At 40.7% G+C, this 13,865-nt stretch overlaps 1 protein-coding gene across 1 annotated transcript in view; it reads left to right on the forward strand.

Moving 5' to 3' along the window:
- LOC111833765 (transmembrane protease serine 9-like) overlaps nt 1-13,865 on the forward strand; it is a 109,853-nt gene that overhangs the window by 41,918 nt on the left and 54,070 nt on the right. The window lies entirely within an intron of this gene.

A 13,865-nucleotide genomic window follows, 5' to 3' on the forward strand; every position in this document is an offset into this window, starting at 1 on the left:
GGCATATCCAGACATCAACATGTGTTTTTATGACAGTTCTGCTCCCCACACGGATGAGAAAACAAAATTCAGCATGCTTTAGTAGCATATTGCCTACTTTCCAACTACCTGTTGATTCACCCTAAGGCCCCAAATTAGGGTTAGCAAACTAAACCTAGGGTTAGGGTTAGAACAACTATGGCATATCCAGACATCAACATGTGTTTTTATGACAGTTCTGCTCCCCACACGGATGAGAAAACAAAATTCAGCATGCTTTAGCAGCATATTGCCTACTTTCCAACTACCTGTTGATTCACCCTAAGGCCACAAATTAGGGTTAGCAAACTAAACCTAGGGTTATGGTTAGAAAAACTATGGCATATCAAGACATCAACATGTGTTTTTATGACAGTTCTGCTCCCCACACGGATGAGAAAACAAAATTCAGCATGCTTTAGTAGCATATTGCCGACTTTACAACTACCTGTTGATTCACCCTAAGGCCCCAAATTAGGGTTAGCAAACTAAACCTAGGGTTAGGGTTAGAAAAACTATGGCATATCCAGACATCAACATGTGTTTTTATGACAGTTCTGCTCCCCACACGGATGAGAAAACAAAATTCAGCACGCTTTAGTAGCATATTGCCTACTTTCCAACTACCTGTTGATTCATCCAAGGCCCCAAATTAGGGTTAGCAAACTAAACCTAGGGTTAGGGTTAGAAAAACTATGGCATATCCAGACATCAACATGTGTTTTTATGACAGTTCTGCTCCCCACACGGATGAGAAAACAAAATTCAGCACGCTTTAGTAGCATATTGCCTACTTTCCAACTACCTGTTGATTCACCCTAAGGCCCCAAATTAGGGTTAGCAAACTAAACCTAGGGTTAGGGTTAGAAAAACTATGGCATATCCAGACATCAACATGTGTTTTTATGACAGTTCTGCTCCCCACACGGATGAGAAAACAAAATTCAGCACGCTTTAGTAGCATATTGCCTACTTTCCAACTACCTGTTGATTCACCCTAAGGCCCCAAATTAGGGTTAGCAAACTAAACCTAGGGTTAGGGTTAGAACAACTATGGCATATCCAGACATCAACATGTGTTTTTATGACAGTTCTGCTCCCCACACGGATGAGAAAACAAAATTCAGCACGCTTTAGTAGCATATTGCCTACTTTCCAACTACCTGTTGATTCACCCTAAGGCCCCAAATTAGGGTTAGCAAACTAAACCTAGGGTTAGGGTTAGAAAAACTATGGCATATCCAGACATCAACATGTGTTTTTATGACAGTTCTGCTCCCCACACGGATGAGAAAACAAAATTCAGCACGCTTTAGTAGCATATTGCCTACTTTCCAACTACCTGTTGATTCACCCTAAGGCCCCAAATTAGGGTTAGCAAACTAAACCTAGGGTTAGGGTTAGAAAAACTATGGCATATCCAGACATCAACATGTGTTTTTATGACAGTTCTGCTCCCCACACGGATGAGAAAACAAAATTCAGCATGCTTTAGTAGCATATTGCCGACTTTACAACTACCTGTTGATTCACCCTAAGGCCCCAAATTAGGGTTAGCAAACTAAACCTAGGGTTAGGGTTAGAAAAACTATGGCATATCCAGACATCAACATGTGTTTTTATGACAGTTCTGCTCCCCACACGGATGAGAAAACAAAATTCAGCATGCTTTAGTAGCATATTGCCTACTTTCCAACTACCTGTTGATTCATCCAAGGCCCCAAATTAGGGTTAGCAAACTAAACCTAGGGTTAGGGTTAGAAAAACTATGGCATATCCAGACATCAACATGTGTTTTTATGACAGTTCTGCTCCCCACACGGATGAGAAAACAATATTCAGCATGCTTTAGTAGCATATTGCCTACTTTCCAACTACCTGTTGATTCATCCAAGGCCCCAAATTAGGGTTAGCAAACTAAACCTAGGGTTAGGGTTAGAAAAACTATGGCATATCCAGACATCAACATGTGTTTTTATGACAGTTCTGCTCCCCACACGGATGAGAAAACAAAATTCAGCATGCTTTAGTAGCATATTGCCTACTTTCCAACTACCTGTTGATTCACCCTAAGGCCCCAAATTAGGGTTAGCAAACTAAACCTAGGGTTAGGGTTAGAAAAACTATGGCATATCCAGACATCAACATGTGTTTTTATGACAGTTCTGCTCCCCACACGGATGAGAAAACAAAATTCAGCATGCTTTAGTAGCATATTGCCTACTTTCCAACTACCTGTTGATTCACCCTAAGGCCCCAAATTAGTGTTAGCAAACTAAACCTAGGGTTAGGGTTAGAAAAACTATGGCATATCCAGACATCAACATGTGTTTTTATGACAGTTCTGCTCCCCACACGGATGAGAAAACAAAATTCAGCATGCTTTAGTGGCATATTGCCTACTTTCCAACTACCTGTTGATTCACCCAAGGCCCCAAATTAGGGTTAGCAAACTAAACCTAGGGTTACGGTTAGAAAAACTATGGCATATCAAGACATCAACATGTGTTTTTATGACAGTTCTGCTCCCCACACGGATGAGAAAACAAAATTCAGCATGCTTTAGTAGCATATTGCCGACTTTACAACTACCTGTTGATTCACCCTAAGGCCCCAAATTAGGGTTAGCAAACTAAACCTAGGGTTAGGGTTAGAAAAACTATGGCATATCCAGACATCAACATGTGTTTTTATGACAGTTCTGCTCCCCACACGGATGAGAAAACAAAATTCAGCATGCTTTAGTAGCATATTGCCTACTTTCCAACTACCTGTTGATTCATCCAAGGCCCCAAATTAGGGTTAGCAAACTAAACCTAGGGTTAGGGTTAGAAAAACTATGGCATATCCAGACATCAACATGTGTTTTTATGACAGTTCTGCTCCCCACACGGATGAGAAAACAAAATTCAGCATGCTTTAGTAGCATATTGCCTACTTTCCAACTACCTGTTGATTCACCCTAAGGCCCCAAATTAGGGTTAGCAAACTAAACCTAGGGTTAGGGTTAGAAAAACTATGGCATATCCAGACATCAACATGTGTTTTTATGACAGTTCTGCTCCCCACACGGATGAGAAAACAAAATTCAGCATGCTTTAGTAGCATATTGCCTACTTTCCAACTACCTGTTGATTCACCCTAAGGCCCCAAATTAGGGTTAGCAAACTAAACCTAGGGTTAGGGTTTGAAAAACTATGGCATATCCAGACATCAACATGTGTTTTTATGACAGTTCTGCTCCCCACACGGATGAGAAAACAAAATTCAGCATGCTTTAGTAGCATATTGCCTACTTTCCAACTACCTGTTGATTCACCCTAAGGCCCCAAATTAGGGTTAGCAAACTAAACCTAGGGTTAGGGTTAGAAAAACTATGGCATATCCAGACATCAACATGTGTTTTTATGACAGTTCTGCTCCCCACACGGATGAGAAAACAAAATTCAGCATGCTTTAGTAGCATATTGCCTACTTTCCAACTACCTGTTGATTCACCCTAAGGCCCCAAATTAGTGTTAGCAAACTAAACCTAGGGTTAGGGTTAGAAAAACTATGGCATATCCAGACATCAACATGTGTTTTTATGACAGTTCTGCTCCCCACACGGATGAGAAAACAAAATTCAGCATGCTTTAGTAGCATATTGCCTACTTTCCAACTACCTGTTGATTCACCCTAAGGCCCCAAATTAGGGTTAGCAAACTAAACCTAGGGTTAGGGTTAGAAAAACTATGGCATATCCAGACATCAACATGTGTTTTTATGACAGTTCTGCTCCCCACACGGATGAGAAAACAAAATTCAGCATGCTTTAGTAGCATATTGCCTACTTTCCAACTACCTGTTGATTCACCCTAAGGCCCCAAATTAGGGTTAGCAAACTAAACCTAGGGTTAGGGTTAGAAAAACTATGGCATATCCAGACATCAACATGTGTTTTTATGACAGTTCTGCTCCCCACACGGATGAGAAAACAAAATTCAGCATGCTTTAGTAGCATATTGCCTACTTTCCAACTACCTGTTGATTCACCCTAAGGCCCCAAATTAGGGTTAGCAAACTAAACCTAGGGTTAGGGTTAGAAAAACTATGGCATATCCAGACATCAACATGTGTTTTTATGACAGTTCTGCTCCCCACACGGATGAGAAAACAAAATTCAGCATGCTTTAGTAGCATATTGCCTACTTTCCAACTACCTGTTGATTCACCCTAAGGCCCCAAATTAGGGTTAGCAAACTAAACCTAGGGTTAGGGTTAGAAAAACTATGGCATATCCAGACATCAACATGTGTTTTTATGACAGTTCTGCTCCCCACACGGATGAGAAAACAAAATTCAGCATGCTTTAGTAGCATATTGCCTACTTTCCAACTACCTGTTGATTCACCCTAAGGCCCCAAATTAGGGTTAGCAAACTAAACCTAGGGTTAGGGTTAGAAAAACTATGGCATATCCAGACATCAACATGTGTTTTTATGACAGTTCTGCTCCCCACACGGATGAGAAAACAAAATTCAGCATGCTTTAGTAGCATATTGCCTACTTTCCAACTACCTGTTGATTCACCCTAAGGCCCCAAATTAGGGTTAGCAAACTAAACCTAGGGTTAGGGTTAGAACAACTATGGCATATCCAGACATCAACATGTGTTTTTATGACAGTTCTGCTCCCCACACGGATGAGAAAACAAAATTCAGCATGCTTTAGCAGCATATTGCCTACTTTCCAACTACCTGTTGATTCACCCTAAGGCCCCAAATTAGGGTTAGCAAACTAAACCTAGGGTTATGGTTAGAAAAACTATGGCATATCAAGACATCAACATGTGTTTTTATGACAGTTCTGCTCCCCACACGGATGAGAAAACAAAATTCAGCATGCTTTAGTAGCATATTGCCTACTTTCCAACTACCTGTTGATTCACCCTAAGGCCCCAAATTAGGGTTAGCAAACTAAACCTAGGGTTAGGGTTAGAACAACTATGGCATATCCAGACATCAACATGTGTTTTTATGACAGTTCTGCTCCCCACACGGATGAGAAAACAAAATTCAGCATGCTTTAGCAGCATATTGCCTACTTTCCAACTACCTGTTGATTCACCCTAAGGCCACAAATTAGGGTTAGCAAACTAAACCTAGGGTTATGGTTAGAAAAACTATGGCATATCAAGACATCAACATGTGTTTTTATGACAGTTCTGCTCCCCACACGGATGAGAAAACAAAATTCAGCATGCTTTAGTAGCATATTGCCGACTTTACAACTACCTGTTGATTCACCCTAAGGCCCCAAATTAGGGTTAGCAAACTAAACCTAGGGTTAGGGTTAGAAAAACTATGGCATATCCAGACATCAACATGTGTTTTTATGACAGTTCTGCTCCCCACACGGATGAGAAAACAAAATTCAGCATGCTTTAGTAGCATATTGCCTACTTTCCAACTACCTGTTGATTCACCCTAAGGCCCCAAATTAGTGTTAGCAAACTAAACCTAGGGTTAGGGTTAGAAAAACTATGGCATATCCAGACATCAACATGTGTTTTTATGACAGTTCTGCTCCCCACACGGATGAGAAAACAAAATTCAGCACGCTTTAGTGGCATATTGCCTACTTTCCAACTACCTGTTGATTCACCCAAGGCCCCAAATTAGGGTTAGCAAACTAAACCTAGGGTTACGGTTAGAAAAACTATGGCATATCAAGACATCAACATGTGTTTTTATGACAGTTCTGCTCCCCACACGGATGAGAAAACAAAATTCAGCATGCTTTAGTAGCATATTGCCGACTTTACAACTACCTGTTGATTCACCCTAAGGCCCCAAATTAGGGTTAGCAAACTAAACCTAGGGTTAGGGTTAGAAAAACTATGGCATATCCAGACATCAACATGTGTTTTTATGACAGTTCTGCTCCCCACACGGATGAGAAAACAAAATTCAGCATGCTTTAGTAGCATATTGCCTACTTTCCAACTACCTGTTGATTCATCCAAGGCCCCAAATTAGGGTTAGCAAACTAAACCTAGGGTTAGGGTTAGAAAAACTATGGCATATCCAGACATCAACATGTGTTTTTATGACAGTTCTGCTCCCCACACGGATGAGAAAACAAAATTCAGCATGCTTTAGTAGCATATTGCCTACTTTCCAACTACCTGTTGATTCACCCTAAGGCCCCAAATTAGGGTTAGCAAACTAAACCTAGGGTTAGGGTTAGAAAAACTATGGCATATCCAGACATCAACATGTGTTTTTATGACAGTTCTGCTCCCCACACGGATGAGAAAACAAAATTCAGCATGCTTTAGTAGCATATTGCCTACTTTCCAACTACCTGTTGATTCACCCTAAGGCCCCAAATTAGGGTTAGCAAACTAAACCTAGGGTTAGGGTTAGAAAAACTATGGCATATCCAGACATCAACATGTGTTTTTATGACAGTTCTGCTCCCCACACGGATGAGAAAACAAAATTCAGCATGCTTTAGTAGCATATTGCCTACTTTCCAACTACCTGTTGATTCACCCTAAGGCCCCAAATTAGTGTTAGCAAACTAAACCTAGGGTTAGGGTTAGAAAAACTATGGCATATCCAGACATCAACATGTGTTTTTATGACAGTTCTGCTCCCCACACGGATGAGAAAACAAAATTCAGCATGCTTTAGTAGCATATTGCCTACTTTCCAACTACCTGTTGATTCACCCTAAGGCCCCAAATTAGGGTTAGCAAACTAAACCTAGGGTTAGGGTTAGAAAAACTATGGCATATCCAGACATCAACATGTGTTTTTATGACAGTTCTGCTCCCCACACGGATGAGAAAACAAAATTCAGCATGCTTTAGTAGCATATTGCCTACTTTCCAACTACCTGTTGATTCACCCTAAGGCCCCAAATTAGGGTTAGCAAACTAAACCTAGGGTTAGGGTTAGAAAAACTATGGCATATCCAGACATCAACATGTGTTTTTATGACAGTTCTGCTCCCCACACGGATGAGAAAACAAAATTCAGCATGCTTTAGTAGCATATTGCCTACTTTCCAACTACCTGTTGATTCACCCTAAGGCCCCAAATTAGGGTTAGCAAACTAAACCTAGGGTTAGGGTTAGAAAAACTATGGCATATCCAGACATCAACATGTGTTTTTATGACAGTTCTGCTCCCCACACGGATGAGAAAACAAAATTCAGCATGCTTTAGTAGCATATTGCCTACTTTCCAACTACCTGTTGATTCACCCTAAGGCCCCAAATTAGGGTTAGCAAACTAAACCTAGGGTTAGGGTTAGAAAAACTATGGCATATCCAGACATCAACATGTGTTTTTATGACAGTTCTGCTCCCCACACGGATGAGAAAACAAAATTCAGCATGCTTTAGTAGCATATTGCCTACTTTCCAACTACCTGTTGATTCACCCTAAGGCCCCAAATTAGGGTTAGCAAACTAAACCTAGGGTTAGGGTTAGAAAAACTATGGCATATCCAGACATCAACATGTGTTTTTATGACAGTTCTGCTCCCCACACGGATGAGAAAACAAAATTCAGCATGCTTTAGTAGCATATTGCCTACTTTCCAACTACCTGTTGATTCACCCTAAGGCCCCAAATTAGGGTTAGCAAACTAAACCTAGGGTTAGGGTTAGAACAACTATGGCATATCCAGACATCAACATGTGTTTTTATGACAGTTCTGCTCCCCACACGGATGAGAAAACAAAATTCAGCATGCTTTAGCAGCATATTGCCTACTTTCCAACTACCTGTTGATTCACCCTAAGGCCCCAAATTAGGGTTAGCAAACTAAACCTAGGGTTATGGTTAGAAAAACTATGGCATATCAAGACATCAACATGTGTTTTTATGACAGTTCTGCTCCCCACACGGATGAGAAAACAAAATTCAGCATGCTTTAGTAGCATATTGCCTACTTTCCAACTACCTGTTGATTCACCCTAAGGCCCCAAATTAGGGTTAGCAAACTAAACCTAGGGTTAGGGTTAGAACAACTATGGCATATCCAGACATCAACATGTGTTTTTATGACAGTTCTGCTCCCCACACGGATGAGAAAACAAAATTCAGCATGCTTTAGCAGCATATTGCCTACTTTCCAACTACCTGTTGATTCACCCTAAGGCCACAAATTAGGGTTAGCAAACTAAACCTAGGGTTATGGTTAGAAAAACTATGGCATATCAAGACATCAACATGTGTTTTTATGACAGTTCTGCTCCCCACACGGATGAGAAAACAAAATTCAGCATGCTTTAGTAGCATATTGCCGACTTTACAACTACCTGTTGATTCACCCTAAGGCCCCAAATTAGGGTTAGCAAACTAAACCTAGGGTTAGGGTTAGAAAAACTATGGCATATCCAGACATCAACATGTGTTTTTATGACAGTTCTGCTCCCCACACGGATGAGAAAACAAAATTCAGCATGCTTTAGTAGCATATTGCCTACTTTCCAACTACCTGTTGATTCATCCAAGGCCCCAAATTAGGGTTAGCAAACTAAACCTAGGGTTAGGGTTAGAAAAACTATGGCATATCCAGACATCAACATGTGTTTTTATGACAGTTCTGCTCCCCACACGGATGAGAAAACAAAATTCAGCATGCTTTAGTAGCATATTGCCTACTTTCCAACTACCTGTTGATTCACCCTAAGGCCCCAAATTAGGGTTAGCAAACTAAACCTAGGGTTAGGGTTAGAAAAACTATGGCATATCCAGACATCAACATGTGTTTTTATGACAGTTCTGCTCCCCACACGGATGAGAAAACAAAATTCAGCACGCTTTAGTAGCATATTGCCTACTTTCCAACTACCTGTTGATTCACCCTAAGGCCCCAAATTAGGGTTAGCAAACTAAACCTAGGGTTAGGGTTAGAAAAACTATGGCATATCCAGACATCAACATGTGTTTTTATGACAGTTCTGCTCCCCACACGGATGAGAAAACAAAATTCAGCATGCTTTAGTAGCATATTGCCGACTTTACAACTACCTGTTGATTCACCCTAAGGCCCCAAATTAGGGTTAGCAAACTAAACCTAGGGTTAGGGTTAGAAAAACTATGGCATATCCAGACATCAACATGTGTTTTTATGACAGTTCTGCTCCCCACACGGATGAGAAAACAAAATTCAGCATGCTTTAGTAGCATATTGCCTACTTTCCAACTACCTGTTGATTCATCCAAGGCCCCAAATTAGGGTTAGCAAACTAAACCTAGGGTTAGGGTTAGAAAAACTATGGCATATCCAGACATCAACATGTGTTTTTATGACAGTTCTGCTCCCCACACGGATGAGAAAACAAAATTCAGCATGCTTTAGTAGCATATTGCCTACTTTCCAACTACCTGTTGATTCACCCTAAGGCCCCAAATTAGGGTTAGCAAACTAAACCTAGGGTTAGGGTTAGAAAAACTATGGCATATCCAGACATCAACATGTGTTTTTATGACAGTTCTGCTCCCCACACGGATGAGAAAACAAAATTCAGCACGCTTTAGTAGCATATTGCCTACTTTCCAACTACCTGTTGATTCACCCTAAGGCCCCAAATTAGGGTTAGCAAACTAAACCTAGGGTTAGGGTTAGAAAAACTATGGCATATCCAGACATCAACATGTGTTTTTATGACAGTTCTGCTCCCCACACGGATGAGAAAACAAAATTCAGCATGCTTTAGTAGCATATTGCCGACTTTACAACTACCTGTTGATTCACCCTAAGGCCCCAAATTAGGGTTAGCAAACTAAACCTAGGGTTAGGGTTAGAAAAACTATGGCATATCCAGACATCAACATGTGTTTTTATGACAGTTCTGCTCCCCACACGGATGAGAAAACAAAATTCAGCATGCTTTAGTAGCATATTGCCTACTTTCCAACTACCTGTTGATTCATCCAAGGCCCCAAATTAGGGTTAGCAAACTAAACCTAGGGTTAGGGTTAGAAAAACTATGGCATATCCAGACATCAACATGTGTTTTTATGACAGTTCTGCTCCCCACACGGATGAGAAAACAAAATTCAGCATGCTTTAGTAGCATATTGCCTACTTTCCAACTACCTGTTGATTCACCCTAAGGCCCCAAATTAGGGTTAGCAAACTAAACCTAGGGTTAGGGTTAGAAAAACTATGGCATATCCAGACATCAACATGTGTTTTTATGACAGTTCTGCTCCCCACACGGATGAGAAAACAAAATTCAGCATGCTTTAGTAGCATATTGCCTACTTTCCAACTACCTGTTGATTCACCCTAAGGCCCCAAATTAGGGTTAGCAAACTAAACCTAGGGTTAGGGTTTGAAAAACTATGGCATATCCAGACATCAACATGTGTTTTTATGACAGTTCTGCTCCCCACACGGATGAGAAAACAAAATTCAGCATGCTTTAGTAGCATATTGCCTACTTTCCAACTACCTGTTGATTCACCCTAAGGCCCCAAATTAGGGTTAGCAAACTAAACCTAGGGTTAGGGTTAGAACAACTATGGCATATCCAGACATCAACATGTGTTTTTATGACAGTTCTGCTCCCCACACGGATGAGAAAACAAAATTCAGCATGCTTTAGCAGCATATTGCCTACTTTCCAACTACCTGTTGATTCACCCTAAGGCCCCAAATTAGGGTTAGCAAACTAAACCTAGGGTTATGGTTAGAAAAACTATGGCATATCAAGACATCAACATGTGTTTTTATGACAGTTCTGCTCCCCACACGGATGAGAAAACAAAATTCAGCATGCTTTAGCAGCATATTGCCTACTTTCCAACTACCTGTTGATTCACCCTAAGGCCACAAATTAGGGTTAGCAAACTAAACCTAGGGTTATGGTTAGAAAAACTATGGCATATCAAGACATCAACATGTGTTTTTATGACAGTTCTGCTCCCCACACGGATGAGAAAACAAAATTCAGCATGCTTTAGTAGCATATTGCCGACTTTACAACTACCTGTTGATTCACCCTAAGGCCCCAAATTAGGGTTAGCAAACTAAACCTAGGGTTAGGGTTAGAAAAACTATGGCATATCCAGACATCAACATGTGTTTTTATGACAGTTCTGCTCCCCACACGGATGAGAAAACAAAATTCAGCATGCTTTAGTGGCATATTGCCTACTTTCCAACTACCTGTTGATTCACCCAAGGCCCCAAATTAGGGTTAGCAAACTAAACCTAGGGTTACGGTTAGAAAAACTATGGCATATCAAGACATCAACATGTGTTTTTATGACAGTTCTGCTCCCCACACGGATGAGAAAACAAAATTCAGCATGCTTTAGTAGCATATTGCCGACTTTACAACTACCTGTTGATTCACCCTAAGGCCCCAAATTAGGGTTAGCAAACTAAACCTAGGGTTAGGGTTAGAAAAACTATGGCATATCCAGACATCAACATGTGTTTTTATGACAGTTCTGCTCCCCACACGGATGAGAAAACAAAATTCAGCATGCTTTAGTAGCATATTGCCTACTTTCCAACTACCTGTTGATTCATCCAAGGCCACAAATTAGGGTTAGCAAACTAAACCTAGGGTTATGGTTAGAAAAACTATGGCATATCCAGACATCAACATGTGTTTTTATGACAGTTCTGCTCCCCACACGGATGAGAAAACAAAATTCAGCATGCTTTAGTAGCATATTGCCGACTTTACAACTACCTGTTGATTCACCCTAAGGCCCCAAATTAGGGTTAGCAAACTAAACCTAGGGTTAGGGTTAGAAAAACTATGGCATATCCAGACATCAACATGTGTTTTTATGACAGTTCTGCTCCCCACACGGATGAGAAAACAAAATTCAGCATGCTTTAGTGGCATATTGCCTACTTTCCAACTACCTGTTGATTCACCCAAGGCCCCAAATTAGGGTTAGCAAACTAAACCTAGGGTTACGGTTAGAAAAACTATGGCATATCAAGACATCAACATGTGTTTTTATGACAGTTCTGCTCCCCACACGGATGAGAAAACAAAATTCAGCATGCTTTAGTAGCATATTGCCGACTTTACAACTACCTGTTGATTCACCCTAAGGCCCCAAATTAGGGTTAGCAAACTAAACCTAGGGTTAGGGTTAGAAAAACTATGGCATATCCAGACATCAACATGTGTTTTTATGACAGTTCTGCTCCCCACACGGATGAGAAAACAAAATTCAGCATGCTTTAGTAGCATATTGCCTACTTTCCAACTACCTGTTGATTCATCCAAGGCCCCAAATTAGGGTTAGCAAACTAAACCTAGGGTTAGGGTTAGAAAAACTATGGCATATCCAGACATCAACATGTGTTTTTATGACAGTTCTGCTCCCCACACGGATGAGAAAACAAAATTCAGCATGCTTTAGTAGCATATTGCCTACTTTCCAACTACCTGTTGATTCACCCTAAGGCCCCAAATTAGGGTTAGCAAACTAAACCTAGGGTTAGGGTTAGAAAAACTATGGCATATCCAGACATCAACATGTGTTTTTATGACAGTTCTGCTCCCCACACGGATGAGAAAACAAAATTCAGCATGCTTTAGTAGCATATTGCCTACTTTCCAACTACCTGTTGATTCACCCTAAGGCCCCAAATTAGTGTTAGCAAACTAAACCTAGGGTTAGGGTTAGAAAAACTATGGCATATCCAGACATCAACATGTGTTTTTATGACAGTTCTGCTCCCCACACGGATGAGAAAACAAAATTCAGCATGCTTTAGTAGCATATTGCCTACTTTCCAACTACCTGTTGATTCACCCTAAGGCCCCAAATTAGGGTTAGCAAACTAAACCTAGGGTTAGGGTTAGAAAAACTATGGCATATCCAGACATCAACATGTGTTTTTATGACAGTTCTGCTCCCCACACGGATGAGAAAACAAAATTCAGCATGCTTTAGTAGCATATTGCCTACTTTCCAACTACCTGTTGATTCACCCTAAGGCCCCAAATTAGGGTTAGCAAACTAAACCTAGGGTTAGGGTTAGAAAAACTATGGCATATCCAGACATCAACATGTGTTTTTATGACAGTTCTGCTCCCCACACGGATGAGAAAACAAAATTCAGCATGCTTTAGTAGCATATTGCCTACTTTCCAACTACCTGTTGATTCACCCTAAGGCCCCAAATTAGGGTTAGCAAACTAAACCTAGGGTTAGGGTTAGAAAAACTATGGCATATCCAGACATCAACATGTGTTTTTATGACAGTTCTGCTCCCCACACGGATGAGAAAACAAAATTCAGCATGCTTTAGTAGCATATTGCCTACTTTCCAACTACCTGTTGATTCACCCTAAGGCCCCAAATTAGGGTTAGCAAACTAAACCTAGGGTTAGGGTTAGAAAAACTATGGCATATCCAGACATCAACATGTGTTTTTATGACAGTTCTGCTCCCCACACGGATGAGAAAACAAAATTCAGCATGCTTTAGTAGCATATTGCCTACTTTCCAACTACCTGTTGATTCACCCTAAGGCCCCAAATTAGGGTTAGCAAACTAAACCTAGGGTTAGGGTTAGAAAAACTATGGCATATCCAGACATCAACATGTGTTTTTATGACAGTTCTGCTCCCCACACGGATGAGAAAACAAAATTCAGCATGCTTTAGTAGCATATTGCCTACTTTCCAACTACCTGTTGATTCACCCTAAGGCCCCAAATTAGGGTTAGCAAACTAAACCTAGGGTTAGGGTTAGAACAACTATGGCATATCCAGACATCAACATGTGTTTTTATGACAGTTCTGCTCCCCACACGGATGAGAAAACAAAATTCAGCATGCTTTAGCAGCATATTGCCTA

Source organism: Paramormyrops kingsleyae, chromosome 22 (genome assembly GCF_048594095.1).
Source record: "Paramormyrops kingsleyae isolate MSU_618 chromosome 22, PKINGS_0.4, whole genome shotgun sequence".
NCBI classification, from domain to species: Eukaryota; Metazoa; Chordata; class Actinopteri; order Osteoglossiformes; family Mormyridae; genus Paramormyrops; species Paramormyrops kingsleyae.